This window comes from Peromyscus leucopus, chromosome 16_21 (genome assembly GCF_004664715.2).
Source record: "Peromyscus leucopus breed LL Stock chromosome 16_21, UCI_PerLeu_2.1, whole genome shotgun sequence".
In the NCBI taxonomy this organism is placed as follows: Eukaryota; Metazoa; Chordata; class Mammalia; order Rodentia; family Cricetidae; genus Peromyscus; species Peromyscus leucopus.
In genome coordinates this window covers 44,772,137-44,788,140 of record NC_051084.1, presented here as the reverse complement: position 1 = coordinate 44,788,140, position 16,004 = coordinate 44,772,137, and the positions used below count along the sequence as shown (strand labels likewise).

At 45.7% G+C, this 16,004-nt stretch overlaps 1 protein-coding gene across 2 annotated transcripts in view; it reads left to right on the top strand.

Moving 5' to 3' along the window:
• Positions 1-16,004, top strand: part of Fhl2 (four and a half LIM domains 2) — a 77,883-nt gene that overhangs the window by 28,915 nt on the left and 32,964 nt on the right. The window contains exon 1 of one of the 2 annotated variants that reach the window (XM_028865815.2): positions 2,956-3,219. The exons of the other annotated variant lie outside the window; for it this stretch is intronic. The gene's annotated coding sequence lies outside the window, so the exon portion shown is untranslated. Of the gene's footprint in view, positions 1-2,955; positions 3,220-16,004 lie in introns of those variants that run through there. 2 annotated transcript variants of the gene reach the window in all.

Sequence of the window (16,004 nt, the reverse complement as noted above, 5' to 3'; positions counted from 1 at the left end):
TCTTGGTTGCTGTATCTTGGTGCTCACGCCAAATCAGTAAATATCCTTACCACTTTTTTAACAGCTACACTCATAAGTAATTTGAAAATGTACCATGCTATGTTTAACAAGTTCACTGTTGGTAGACACTTGATCTGGTCCAGTTTTTTTTTTTTTTTTTTTTTTTCTGTGACAAACAATTCTGCAGGGCCTGCTCTTGTATGCATATCGCTTTGTCTAGGAACAAGTACATACAAGGTAGATGCCTCTAAGGGGAAAGCCTAGGAATGGCCAACAGTATGTGCATTTTTAGTGTAAGGACTTTTCATCCTGAGATTTTTCTTCAAGCATTGCGAAGGGAAAAGAGAAGTATGATGAATTCTTAACATTCACCATAGAGCTTCAGTTACTATGGGTTGGGGATTCAGCTCAGTGGTAGAGTGCTTGCCTAGCAAGTGCAAGGTCCTGGGTTTGGTCCTCAGCTCCGGAAAAAAAAGAAAAACAAAAAACCCATGGGTGAAACCTTTTTGCATATGCATCTTGGCTCCTTCTACTTCCTCTGGCTCCATGTATCTTGACTCAACCCTGACATGTTCCCTCACTAGTCAATGCTCTTGGGAAAGTTTCTGAAAAGTAAGAGAGTTTAAAGAAGAAAAAAAACCCATGCATATGTAATTCCATATAAAAATAAACTACTATTTATTAATAACTACTTATTAATGTCATCAAATATCTTGTCCATGCCAGAATTTGTCAGATTGGTTCATAAAAATTTCTTCTTTTAGTAGTTCGTTCTGTGATCCAAATCCGAACACGAATTGTGGTTAGTTGGGTTTTTTGTTTATTTGTTTGTTTGTTTTTTGGGCGGTTGTTGATTTGGTTTTTGGTCCGTTGGCTTCTCCCACGATTTCTCTTTTCACAGCATTGTTGTAGAAATGGGTAAGTCTGTTTTGAGAGACTGAATTTTCCTGACCATATGCCCATAGAGGTACTTAATTCCTCTCTGATGTCAAAAGGAAAATACAAAAACAAGTCACAGAACTTGTAAGAAAGAAAGCAACGTAACAGAATCAGCGTGGCACAGCTGCAGCAGTTAGTAGAAGAAACTTTACATAACTAATTATATTACTAAGAATAGAACTCAATGCACAACTCACAAACCTTAAACAAATAAAAGGAAGCAGGAAGAGGACACATGCCTATTAGTGTTTCATTATTCTTTGAACCCGTATTTTAAAGGCAAGGCTTAAGACTCGCCATCTCAGGCCTGGACGATTTTGCAATCTGCAGCTTTTACATAGAGAAAGTAAATTTAGAAGCCTTAGAGCAATTGGGCTGTCTACATACACGTTACTTGGAATCTAAGATATAGCCTACCTTGACCATCAGTGGGAATTCACTTAGGATAATACTGCCTTACTTGGAAGATGGGGACAGGAGTGGAATGGATTCCCTGTGTCCAGTTCCAGCTTGCACACCCTCCTTGGAGGAAAGTGTTAACCCTGGGGAGTCACCTGAGTGAGCGACAGGAGTTGAGAATTCCTCATCCTTTACATTACTCACATGGCCTTGCTATCCCATAGACACCAGTGCAAATCTCCACTGGTATAAAAACCATTCGCCTCATCTAGAGTGAAAGTCCTCATCCCATAACTGAGGTAACTAACTTTACCTAAAGAGGCTGAGGATCCTGGGAGAGGCCAGATATAGCAAGTGCTGAGTAAGTGACAGCTGACCTGATGTCCTTGCCTCTCACATTCCGAGATTCCAACATGGAGACCCTCTGGAGGCACCAGTCAGGAAGTATCAACCAGAAGAAAGCCATCCATCACACGGTTCTCCCTGCCTTCTCTGAAAAATGTGTTACCCTGAGCTCCCTTTGAGCGATGAAAATGACGTGCCTACCCACAAAAACCTCTACCATTGTGACGTTCTTCAGCCGATTTGACTGGATTTAGAATCCCCTAGGAGACACATCTCTAGATGTCACTTTGAGGATGGTTCCAGAGAGGTTTCCAGAGACCTGAGGGGGAAAGACTGACCCCCAAATGCATTCTTCAATTAAGTAGCTTCTGTCAGGTCACAGCACTGAGAAGTCACTAACCCAGGCCTTCACTGCCTCTCCACATGTCCATCAGCCACCATGTTTACATGTGGTTCCACCACCTACTCAAGAGCAGATGTCGCCTTTCCTAGGCTTGGGGATACCTATTCCTCCCACCACCATGTGGGACATTGCCTCCTGCCCCTACTAAGGGCCAGCTCTGTGCAGAGGACCTTGGCTTTGAGCATGAAGGACACATTAAAACCTTCATTTGCTTTGTGCCGGGCTGGAACCACTGAATGTCAACAGCTCTCTAACCCCGAGTGTTGGGCATAGGACCTTCTCTTAGTCAGCTCCCTGGTGGGACAGGCTCATTAAAGATTCTTTAGGTCACTGGTTGGGTTCATTCCATGACGGAGGTAAGTCCCAGAAGACCACCATGCCCTGCACGCATATACATCGTTCCTGCCCCAAGTCTCCAAACGACCCATCCATGCTTGCACCAGGCTGCGACCAGGCGCAGACCCTGCAAAACCTGGGGGGCGGGAGGGGTGGTCCTGGTGAGAGAAGACCCATGTCATTCCTCCTTTGGATGGCAGTAGCCACAGCCCTCTGCTCTGCACCGCAACTGGCCCCCAGAGCGGAGCCGAGGCCCGGGCGTGCAGCTAGGCTTGATCCTGTGAGCCAAACACCAGGAAGCGAGGAAGAGCGTTAAGTCAAACAAAGGGTCCGCAGCAGCTGCAGCAGGGGAACACGCGACGACCAGCAACCGAGGGGCGCTCGCCACCGCGCCCTGCTCCCTTGGCCCGCGCGCCCAGCCCGCCGCCCCGGCGCGTGTGTCCTTATATGGTCAAATGACTCGGCGGGGGTTCTAGAGGGCGGGAGCGGCGCGGGCTGCACTCCGCCTGCTGAGCTGCCGCCGCCGCCGCCACCACCACCGCCGCCGCCGCGACACACAGTCCGCTGGGTGCCCTAGACCCCAGCCCCGCCGTGTGTGAGCACTCCTGCCGCCGCCCAGGCCACAGCCGGGCCTGGTACACAAGAATAGCCACCAAGACAGCTGCCCTAGCACGCGTGGAGAGACACCGGTGGCCGGCGTACCCCGACCGCGGAGCGGAGACCCGGGAGACCCGAGCAGGGCTCTGCAGACCGCACCCGGGGTAGGGACCCAACCCGGAGAGGACAGATCCTGGCCGGTAGGCGAGCCCTGTTTTGCAGAGGACACCCGGGATGGGGACCTAAAACGGAGAGGACAGATCTGGGGAGAAGAGAGCCTAGCTAGGGCAGGGGATACTCAGAATGGGGACTCGAAATGAAGGGGAGGGACCCAGAAGGGGAGGGGGCGAGTTATGGAGACGGTGGACCGGAAACACGGGGGAAGAAGGGGAGTCTTGAAGGGGAGACCCCAGAACCGGGGAGTTGATCCACGGGAAGACACCTCCAGGAAGAGCGGATGCCGGGCAGAGAGGTTCAGAATCCTGAGTGCCAGGGACCCATGTCCCGGAATGGTGGGGAAGGGAACATTGGTGTCCAGAGGGAGGGCTGCAGCCCTAGAGAGGTGGGTCGCCGCCAGGTGGTGGAAGACGTGAGGGTGAACCACCCACAGGCAATCCCCCCAGGGACGAAGTGGAACTGGTCTCTCAAGTCGATGGAAGGGACGCTGGTCAGCACGTGGATGGCCAGGCATTTCCCTTGGGAAGAAGTCGAGTTTGCCTGTGACCACACATATTGACTCATCCGCAAAATTAAAACCTGAGGCATAGGGTTAAAAAAATAATAATAACACTTTTAAATGAAAATAATTCTAACCGATAGATTGCGGTCTTGTGATGTCTTGTGGTAAGAAACTTTTCAATGCTGTTTCTGGTTTTAAATGAAGACTTAGCCATATTTGTTCCATAGTCTTCGGCTGTGTCTCTGGCACTCAACGAAGTAGGCATTTTATGAAATAGACAGCAGCCGTCTTTGGTAAAACCAACTTGTGGCATGCACTTCTCACACCTATTTTGGGAAGTAATGAACTACACTTTGGGCTTATAGATATGAGATTGTCTTCAAAGCACTACTCTAAATGTGTCTCATGCTGTGCTACTCTGCTTATATGTATATTTTGCAGTAATGTATTAGAGAAAGGTTGCTTGTGGTAGTGTGTGTGTGTGTGTGTGTGTGTGTGTGTGTGTGTTTATTGCTGCTATTTGAGATAAAACCTCACTGAATAGGCAGGAAATTTACCATGGCATCCCAGGTGACCTCAAACTGGTGCCTATCCTCCTGCCTCAGCCTCCAAAGTTTTGCAATTGCAGGAGTGACCTACAACATCCTGGAGCTATGGTGATCTAGAACCTTTCCCTCAAGCCTCCTTCTGCCCCCCCCCCACAAAATAATTTGCCCTAAGTCTTAGAGTTTATGAACTCCCAACCCAATAACTAAAGGTTAGCAAAACCAAAATTTTAAAACACTTATTTTTCCTCACATTTTTCAGATCCAGCTCTCTCCTAGTTTTTAAAAGAACAGTGTGCAGCATTGGTGGCCCTTGTTCTTGCTTCCTTTTGTGCTGCCTCCTTGCTATCCAGCCTCACAGATTCAACATGGATGGGTCTAGAAGGCTTGGCTGGCAGATGCGCCTGGAACAGAACCAAGAGGCCAGAATTAACATTGGGACCTCTCAGCCCACATGGCTGGCCTAAGGCGGAAAATCTGTTGGTTCCTCAGTTTCCTCCCTGAGAATCAGATAACAAGAAGCTTTCCTGTACATTATACAAAGCATGTGTACATTTTATAGCCTCTTATTCACAGATAAAGAAACAGAAACAGAATGATCCAAGTAATTTTGTTGTCCAGAGTTTCCCAGGCTGTAGACATAGCCTTCAGAGTTACCTCCGGAGAGCTAGTCTCTAAACCGGGCCACACTGTATGAATATTGTATTGAGGCCTGATGCTGCATGTTTTGACCCAAGATTGTTAAATGCCTTCAATACTGAGCAAATCTCAACTGCAGAGAGAAATGCCCAGCAGGATATAGAAAAAAAAAAAAAAAAACCCTCAGAAGGCCAAGAGGCCTAGATTCTACCCCTGTTCTGCCCGGAGGGCTAGCATCTTACACACTGTGTCTAAGTCACTGTTCTATTGCTGTGAAGAGACACCATAACCAAGGCAACTCTTACAAAAGAAAGCATTTAATTGAGGGCTTGCTTACAGTTTCAGGGGCTTAGTTCATTGCCGTCATGGTGGGGAGCATGGCCCCACACAGGCAGACTGATGGCTGGAGAAGTAGCTGAAAGTTCTACATCATGATCCGCAGGTAGCACGGAGAAAAAGTCTGGGCCTGGCATAGACTTCTGAAACCTCAAAGCCTACTGTTAGTGACACACTTCCTCCAATAAGACCAAACCCCCTAATCCTTCCAATCCTTTCAGAGAGTTCTGCTCCCTGGTGACTAAGCATTCGAACATATGAGCCTACGAGGACCATGCTAATTGAAAACACCACACACCAGCTTCCCCGTTTGTAAGCAGCTGCGGTTTGGATATGATTTTTCTCCAAGACTCATGTGTTTGGAAGCTTGGTTATCCTTGGGTAAATGTCGGGAGGTAGGGAGTGGAGTTTTGGGGTTAGAGAGATGATTCAGCCGTTAAGAGTTCTTACAGAAGGTCTGTCTGAACTTGACACACAACACTTAGCTCCCTATAACTTCTACTCCAAAGGATCCTACATCTTCTTCTGGCTTTCGTGGACACCTGCACACACACACACACACACACACACACACACACACACACACACACACTATGCAAAAATAAAAAATGAAAGAACTTAAGAGAGGGAGGGGCCGCTAGGTGGTGGCGGCGGCGGCGGCGGCGGCGGCGGCGGCGGCGGCACACGCCTTTAATCCCAGCACTCTGGAGGCAGATGCAGGCAGATCTCTGTGAGTTCAAGGCCAGCCTGGTCTCCAAAGCGAGTTCCAGGAAAGGCGCAAAGCTACACAGAGAAACCCTGTCTCAAAAAAAAAAAAAAAAGAGGGGGGGGGCCCTCGTCAACAGAAGGCCCACCCTCGGTTGGGACTGTGGTACCCACCCATCTCTCTCAGTCTCTGCTTCCTTTGGCAGTGTGGATCTCGCTCTCTCTGGTCCTCTGTGAGTGCCTCACCAGAGCAGCGCTGAGGCCTTTGAATCTCCAGAACTATGAGTTACGGGACATCTGAACACAAAGCTGCAGCGTTTAGGATGTCAGAAAGTGTCCCCGGAGCCAGCAAAAACAGCATGTGATACAACCAGACTGTCAGTCAAAGAGGATATAGACCTGTGCTTGCTGCAACCTTTGGAGCCGGTAGAGTTAGGCAATCAGTGAATGAGTGGAAGGAAGTATGGCAGCCTCTCTTGATGGAGCGCTGATATGGAACACCGAGGCAGAACCACCAAAGAGAAGGGCTGCCATGAAAAGGAAGGGGGCAGTTGTTCTGGAATGGGGAGGACTAAAGGAAAAGGACAGTGGAGGTCTGGGTAAGGAGTTGAGGCTGGGGTATGGAGGCCAGGCAGATGAAGATGAAGCTGCTAGTGCCTTGGAGAGAGAAGGCGCCTGCTGAGAGGGAGCAGTTGGCTTTCATTCTGTAGGTGTGGAAGCTGACAGCATCCAGTCACTGGTTCACACCCTCGAAAGCAAGCCGTGGTAGAGCCATCTGGCGGAATCTCCCTCCATCTGTAAGACTTACGAACTTGAAGCAGCCTGCCCTTCCTGGCTTCACCAGGTTTTCTTGTGGAGACCGAATGGGCATGTTTTGATAATAACTGTTGTAATTGGGTCTTTTTTGTTTGTTTGTTTGTTTTTGAGACAGGGTTTCTCTGTGTTGTTTTGATGCCTGTCCTGGATCTCACTCTGTAGACCAGGCTGGCCTCAGATTCACAGAGATCTGCCTGCTTCTGCCTCCCGAGTGCTGGGATTAAAGGCATGTGCCACCACCACGCAGCTTGTGATAGGGTCTTAAAGGATGACTTGGACATAGAATCAGGCTGGGGCTGCTTGGCAGAGTGCCTTTGATTTCAGCTCCCCATGCCTTACCTGGTCCAGGGACATCTCAGTTACTCAGTACATTCTCTCGACTGGATTAAAAAGTCTGAAGCACATTAAAAAAAATTATAGCTATCCTATATTGGTGGACTTTAGATGAGAAATTTGACATTTATTGGCTTTCATTATTGAATAAACCAAGGATCATTCAGAAGATAGCAACCCCCCTCCTTAAATGCAAAATGTATCTTAAAATTCTCAGAGTCAAGCTGAGATTTGTTTCCACTTTCAGTTTTTTAAAGTTACTACTGTATATAACACACAATGCTCCACCTTGACCTCAGCCTTTAGGTGCACTATCCAATGAGGGGCTTGCTAAGTGAGTCAATAAGTATACACTTTATAATCTGAAGTGTTTGCAATCCAGATGGACAGAGGTTGGTCTCAAGTGGATTCTAGGTAGGTTGTTCTATTTTTTAGACACATTTAGATGCACCGGTATCATTTAAACTGATTCGTATCCCTTTCACTAGAATCTCTCCTTATACTAAGTCAGCTTGATTAGACTCACTTAGATTAGAGAGAACGGTGTTGAGGGAGCTGAGTTGGCCGTCAGTGTCCAGGGGAAGACAAATCATGCCAGAGCAGGTGTCCTCCAACCAGGTGCTGCTGTAAGAGTACTATGCCTCTGGGCTTGGGCGGAGTATCATTGATTACAAACACGACACCCACCAGGGGATTTTGCTGATCCCTGCAGCCCAGGTCTGGATCTGTCCATTTTTCTCAGGGCCTGGGAGTGTCTCCTGGCTGGCTTTTTGCTTCTTGACCTACTCAGGCTGCAGCCTGAACTATGCAGCTGTGTACTGGCTGGCTTCAGAGGCCGAGCACAGCAAGAAAGTTCTCCCTCCTGGGGGAGCCGCAAATTATCTGGAAGGAGGGATGAAAACAGTGTTGGAGAGAAAGCATAAAGACCTGGATCTGTTGCTGGAGAGATCTCAATGGTGTCAGATGCCAAACCACAATTACTTTTGGGTGGATTGTACATACAAAGCATTCTACCTTTTCACTCTTGACCCTTGCCCACATTCCTACAAGATACTCTTCTTTAAGATGTATTTATTATTTTATGTCCATGAGCATTTTACCCACATGTATGTTTGTGCACTATATCCATGCCTGGTATCCAAGAAGGTCAGAGAGGGCATCAGATCTCCTGGGGCTGGAATCACAGACGGTTGTGAAAATTCGTGTGGGCTCTGGAAATCAAACCCGGATCCTCTGCAAGAGCATCAAATGCTCTTAACCACTGAGCAAACTCTCCAGCACTCTACTAAGACTTTTTATGCATTTGCTCATTTATTCATTTTCCCGTTTGTTCTATACTTATTTACAAAAGCCCTGTGTGTGCTCCCTGCTGGAGATGTCTTCATGACATATGATGCTCCTGCCCAATATTTTGGTTGAGTGGCACAGACAGTCATGTAGTGAGTGACTAGAGAAGTACTGTGTTTTCTCACCCTATTCCTATAAAGAGTCCACTGCCAACTGACCAACTTCTTATTTTTTTATTAGTGAATTGTGTCGAATTCCTTCTTAGCATTGAGATTTCCTTCCTAAATCAGTGACAACATTCAAAGATCAGCACAGTAAGAGCCAGATCCAGTAGCCCATGCCTAAAATCCCAGCTCTCTGGAGTCACAAGCATGAGGAATGAATGCATGTTTAAGGTCAGTCTGGGCTGCACAACAAGACACTGTCCTTCATGACTGAACAAATGAAAGAAAGAGTGAAGGAATATCAACTTTGTCCCAACCTGGCTGATTGTAGTTTCTTCTACATGTCTTGTGGTTGGGTCTCCAGAAGGGTCACAGGTTTCTCCTTAGATATGGCTGCATGAGGAGAGCCGTAGGCAGTAAGATCAATATACATGAAACGTGATTGGCATCACTTGGGATTTGAGTGGGCCCTTCTAGGGTTGGTAAAAATACACAGGTAAAAGGAGTATTGAGAAGGGTGTTTATTGGGGACTCTTTCTTTGTATGGTGGCCCACCTTATTTCACAAGGATTGACCTGAAACTCAGAGACCTAGGCCAATAAAAGGTTTTCTACCATCCCAGCCCCTGCCTCGGACTGACGAGAAAATCTTTCTCATTTAAGCAAAAAAGCAAGAGAAGAGCTCTCTGGCTACAGGTCCATCTCTCACTTTCCTTTCTCTCTTTCATCCCTCCCTCCCTTCTTCTCCTTTCTCGCTGCTTTCCATGTTTCTCTTCTCTCTTTGTGGCTCTGACACCTCTTTGTGTGAAAATTTATAAACAGAACTGCATTTGTGAGCCTGTTGGCTTGTATAGGCTTTGTCGGTTTTTTTTAACAGTAGTTGAGCCCTAGGCAACCTTGTTCCATTGACCTCTGAACCTTTATTTTGCAAGAGCCAGGAAGCTGGCTGAGGGCAGACACAGAGGTCAAAACCCTTGTCCCCAGTGCAGACCCCTGAGCTTTCCTGGACCCGTGCTTCTCCCCATGCAGGTAGCTGAGTCTGGCCTCCTGTCTGGGCCCTAAAATCCAGCTCCTTCAAATACCCTGGTTGCTCACAGCTGGAGGGGAATGACATCAGAGGATGATTTAATCCTGGGAAGGTTGAGAACTCTGGTAGCCTGTAATTTAGATTTGATTCAGTCAGCAGGCACACCTCACATTCAGGTGTCTCCCTGCATGCCCTTACTCAATCCTTTCAGCATTCCTGTGCAATAGGTAATGGGCAGGAATTATATATAGCCTGATGGGAGGGAGGAGAGTTCAGAAATGACAAATTGATTGTACACAGTTGAGTGAGAAACTCCCTGTCTTTTTTTTGGGGGGGGGTAGGGGTGGGTGAGACAGGGTTTCTCTGTGTAGCTTTGCGCCTTTCCTGGAACTCGCTTTGGTGACCAGGCCGGCCTCAAACTCACAGAGATCCACCTGCCTCTGCCTTCTGAGTGCTGGGATTAAAGGCATGCGCCACCACCGCCCGGTGAAACTTCCTGTCTTGATCACTATTCTATTGCTGTGAAGAGACACCATGACCAAGGCCACTCTTACAAAAGAAAGCATTTAACGGAGAGCTTGGTCCATTACCATCATGACCATGAGCATGGTGGCATGCAGGCAGATATGGTGCTGGAGAAGTAGCTGAGAGTCCTGCATCCTGATCCATAGGCAGAGAGAGACAGAGAGAGTCTGGGCTTGGCATGAACTTTTGAAACCTCAAAGCCTACCCCCAGTGACACAGTTTCTCCAAAAAGGCCACACCTCCTAGTCCTTAGAATCCTTTCAAAGTGTTCTATTCCCTGGTGACTAAGCAGTCAAACATGTGAGCCTATGGGGGCCATTCTTATTCAAACCACCTCACTCACCTACTTGTATGTTTGGAAAGATGTTCTGGAATGTAAAGGGCAAGGGTATGGATTAGTGGTAGAGTCCTTATCCAACATATGCAAAGCCCTGGGTTTGAACCTTGACCCTAGGTGGAGAGTGTGTGTGTGTGTGTGTGAGTGTGTGTGTGTGTGTGTGTGTGTGTGTGTGTATGTGGTGGGGAGCGGGGAGCACCACAAACAAAAACTAGACTCTGTCAGTCAGCATGGCATTATTCTTAGGAGGCATTGCTCCTATTTTGTCTCCCCCAGTTTTACATGACAAAGTTATTTCCATGCAGTAAACATTCTCTACTCAGTGCTGTGCAAATTTTTGGAAATGGTGTGTGAAATCTTGCTGCTACAGGAAATACCACAGTCAGCAAACCAGGTATACAACTCCTCCTTGCCTTGACCCTTGGCTGTCTTTTTGGCTGAACCTCCCCTTCCCTGCCCCATCTGCCTACGGTCCATCTTCCTGATATGTGTATGTCCAGCGCTGTTTCATAGTCCACGGTGTGGCCTTCTGTGCCCTTGCCTGCAGCATGCACGACCTGACCATCCTTCTCAGCACAAGTGCCTCCCCTCCAGCCAGCCAGTTCGGTACTGCTGGAGGTAGCTCTTGCTAAAGACCGTGGGTCTCCACTGAGCTCCTAGCCGGGAGCTTTGGAAATCGACACAGGGCTTTCCTCTATACCACCAGTTCCTCTCTCATCTTTGCAGCCCCAATCTCTTGTCTGACATCCAGCACATCATTCCAGCTTCTCTGATCATTTTTGAGTGAATGAAAGAACAACCAGGTATTCTGTAGGATTTAAAAATGAAAATTTACAGGGAATTTCTAATATAACACGATGGATGTCTTTCCTCATGAAGCATGACATAAAGTCCCTCATTTGCAAAGCAGATAACTGTCAGTCTCAAAAAAGATGGCTGAAGATGAGTGTGTCACTTTGAACAAGCATGTTTTCAAAAAGAATATTCTAAGGCTGCAGATGTAACTCAATGATAAGCACATGCTTCTATGTCAATGACCAGCCTCCAACATAAAAATACAAAGCATGAATGGGTTTTAAAAGCTCCTTGTAACAGTGAGGCAAGCCCCTCTAAGCTCTTGGATTACCTTGGGGATTGTTGATTCTGACATGAGGACACCTATCAAGGCATTGCATGTTTTCTCTCAGAGATGGGACCTAGATTTAAATATATACATATATTCACACACATACACACACACACACACACACACACACACACGCACGCACGCACGCACGCACGCACGCACGCACGCACGCACGCATGCACGCATAGGGAGACTATTTGAGGGGAGTAAAGGGACCAGAGAGGAAAGGGACAAGAGAAATTGGTGCTTGCCAAATACAAGCAAAGATATACATATATGAAAATGTCATAAATAAGTCTGTTATTGGATCAAAGACCTTAATGTAAGACCAGAAACTATGGAAGAAAACACTTCAAGACACAGGCACAGGTAAAGACTTTCTGAATAAAACTCTAGTCACTCTGAAAATGAGGCCAACAGTTGACAAATAGAACCTCATGGAACTGAGAAGCTTCTGCAGAGACAAGAAAACAGCTAATGGAGCAAAGAGACAGCATACAGAATGGGATAAAAATCTTCATCATACCTCTGACCAAGGATTAACACCTAGAATATACAAATAATCTTTAAAAATCTGAATAACCAGAAATCAAACAATCCAATTGGTAAGAAGACCAACAAAACGAATAGTCAGCCCGTTCTTAAAAGATAGAACACCAATGGCCAGCAATCATGAAAAAATGTTCTGCCTCAGTACAGAGAAACACAAATCAAAACGCCATTGGAATTCTGTCTCCCTCCAGTCACAAGGGCAGTCACTAAGACAACAGTTAACAACAAATGCTGGCGAGGGTGTAGACAAAAGGGAACCCTTATGCATTGCTGGTGTGAATGTAAACTAGTCCAGCTACTATGGACATCAGTATGGAGGGTCCTCAGAAAACTAAAAATAAATCTCCCATGTGATCTAATTATGCCACTCTTAGACATTTACCCACAGGACTCCAGCTATATATATCACAGAGATGCTTACACATCAGTACATATATACCTATATAAAATGTCATTTAACACAGCACCATGTACAGTGAATTTATACTCTAAAAAACCCTACAAAATGATAAAGATAAGTAAACAAATGAATGATGGTGATACCTGGGGTGAGAAGACCCTGGATTTGATCCTTAACCACCACCCCTGAAATTCAGGAAGTTATTTAGCACCTCCATACTCCTTACCAAATGATCCCCGTGGGCTCACGTTTTAAACATTTGCTGTGTTTGAACATTTGGTCCCCAAGTACTGGTGGTGTTGTTTGGGAAGATTATAAAACCTTCAGGAGATGGAGTCTTGCTGGAAGAAGTGGATCACTGAAGGTTGAGCTTAAAGTTATTCAAACTGGTTCCCACCCCTCTTCCCCTTCTCTTTTTCACCCCCCCCCCCCCATCCCCACACCCCGGACTCACTCACTCTCTCTCTCTCTCTCTCTCTCTCTCTCTCTCTCTCTCTCTCTCTCTCTCTCTCTCTCTCTCTCTCCCCCGGCTGCAAATGCAACATGAGCAGCTAATCTCCCACTCTGGCCCACAGGCTTCTGCCTCCATGTTGAGCTGTGTCCCCCTTGAATCATAGGTCAAAATAAACCCTCTCCCCTGAAAACTGCTTTTTGTACCAACAACGAAAAAAAGGTAACTATTACTCCTTCATTTTCTAGATTCTAGTTTACACAACATGACAGTGAAGGGGGACACATAAGCACACTTCTAAAATAACGATGGTCTCAAATTCTGGGGTTTTCTTCCTTCTCCAACTAGGGAAGAGCCAACTTGTTAGGAATTATCAGAGATGAATACAAAGATGCCTATGGTTGTCTGTCTCAAGTACTGAAAACCTCTGAAAGACATCTACATCACAAAAAAAATAGGACCTCACATGTTAAGAATCATAGTTACTGAGCTAGTCATAGGTGAAAAATATACATTTTATTTTGAAAAATGATCCACGTTAATCATCAGAAAAGCAGGCTTCTAGTTACTTACTGCTATGGCTTCCTGTTGTTAATGTGTATTTTTTTTTTTTGTTTAGTATTAGTATATTCACAGGAATACTTACCAAATCACTGAAGTAAATATGACATATATGTAAGTAAAGTTTTTTAAAAACTAAAAGAGAAATCTATTATTTTGTATGTTTATAAAAATTAATTTGCCAGGTGGTGGTGGTGGTGCACATTCTTAATCCTAGTACTCAGGAGGCAAAAGTAGGGGGATCTTTATGAGTCTGAGGCTAGCCTGGACAAAGTGAATTCCAGGAGAACCAGAGCTGTTACACAGAGAAAGCCTTTTTCGAGAAACCAAATAATAATAATAATAATAATAATAATAATAATAATAATAATAATATTTTAAAGAGAGGACTTCACTATTGTATGTCTTACTATGCCAGAGCTGTTACACAGAGAAAGCCTTTCTTGAGAAACCAAATAATGATGGTGATGATGATGATGATGATGATAATTTAAAGAGAGGACTTCACTATTGTCTTTACTATGTCCCTAACTAATGAGAGTAGTTCCTAACTTGCCTTACACTAGTTGGTTGAGGCAGGAAACAGGAGTGGCCTCTTAGAAAATATAAGGAACAAGGTAGGATGAATCCAACAACCATCATGAGAAAGGATTCCATGGAAATGGGGCCAAAGGCATTATCTCTGCTAGACCTCCAGAGCAGAATGCAGCTGCTGCATCATCCCTGCTGGGGACTGGGGATCAACGATGGCGATATTTGGCACAGGATGGCCTTATACTTTGAACGGATGTAGATTCTCAGAGGTTACACCCTTAGATATTTTTTTCTCTCCATACTTGACCGATAGAATCAGATGAGGTGGAAAACACATGCATCATGACCAGAGTAAGAAGCATGTACCTCTCCCTGGTATCAGATACAGACATGCTATTTATGCAGAAAGCCGCATAGCTTGTAAGATAGCCTCCTTTCCGCAGAAGGGCTGGTGCTTGTCTAAACTCAGAACCTCCTTTCCAGATCAGCTGACTTTCTTAGGTGACTCTCGGGAGAGCCCACGAGAGACTCCTCTTTTTTTCATCATCATTTCTGAATTACGATTTTTCCATCCATAAAATGAGGTCGATGTTTTAGATCATCTGGGGAGTAGTTTTCCAGCTTTCACAGTCCCCTGATTAATAGTTAGCTCGCTCTCCGTTGTCCCTCTGTTTGTGTGAACAGAATAGGCAGTGATCTCACTCCACTGCTAAACGGCAAGGTTTAATGGAAAAACATATATGTTGGAAGGCTGACTCCCCCCTGGGATGAAGTAAGTGAGCAGGCACTTTCAAGGCCAATAACTGAAGACTTAAGGAAAAGCATGAAGTCATCTGCCAGTGTAGCTGCTACAGACCCAGATAGCCTAAGCAAAAACGGTATTCATATCTCATCTTTCGGAAAAATAACTCAAGCACTCAAGAGCCTCATCTCGGGATGCTATCACAGGAATGTCCAGACAGTTTTCTTTAACTCCGGGAAGGGCGATTTAGAAGGAAGTAGCTTGCCACATGTGTCCAGCTGCGTGTTTTGTGCTCTTGGAAGCAAATTATTCTATAAACACAGACATAGACCAATAACAAAAGCTATAGTCACGGCAACCTTGTGTACACAAGGTATCAAATTAATAGCTACTATCAAATTTACTGTAATCATAAACCAGACAGCAATGTTGTACTTGCCTCAGAGAGCCAGATTCTGGGAGTTGACCCTCGAATGACTTAAAGTGACTGGAAACTGAGTTGAGTTTGCTTAGTTTGTGAAATACTGCTTAGTCACCCGGCTAGCCGGTGTGCCTCTTAATGACTGGTAAAACTTTTCACTTTTAACATATTAGTTATTGCTAGTTAAAAATTTCCTGGAAAAAAAAATCAAGTCTAAAATTTCAATGTACCGAAGCCTTTGTCCGCACCATTATTCCCAGAATGGGCTTTTTGTATCCAAACTAGTCCTAACATGACTTTTAGGGATGATAGCTTAAGGTTGGGGGGAGGTGAAAATCAGTCACTTCCTTTCCTCCACCCTACAGAACATCTCTTTCTCTTGACACTGCATACTCATCCTGGAAAAATGCAACATGTCTGGCATGGAGACGCATTCCTGTTCCCCCTTTGCAACGCTTGAGGTGTCTCCTGGAAAGTCATTGAATGTAGTCACTGCATTCCCAACTGTTCGCTAATCCCTGTTCTTGGAACCAAGCCTTCCTCTTCCTCTTTATCCTGCTCTCCCGGTACCTGAAGAGCTGAAGGAGGGAGGGAGACCTTTTCATCCAGGGGAAATGACTCCCTAAATGAAGTTGGGAGTTTTTCGTCTACGTTGTACTTCCCAGTGTGGGTTCAGGTCAAGGTCAAGACTCTCCTGGCCTCTGACTACAGAATTCCCTGTCAGATACCCTTGCCTTGTACCACCATGCTTTTCTTCCTATTCAAATTTATGAATCATAAAGCAGAGCGCATGGAAAATCTTTTTA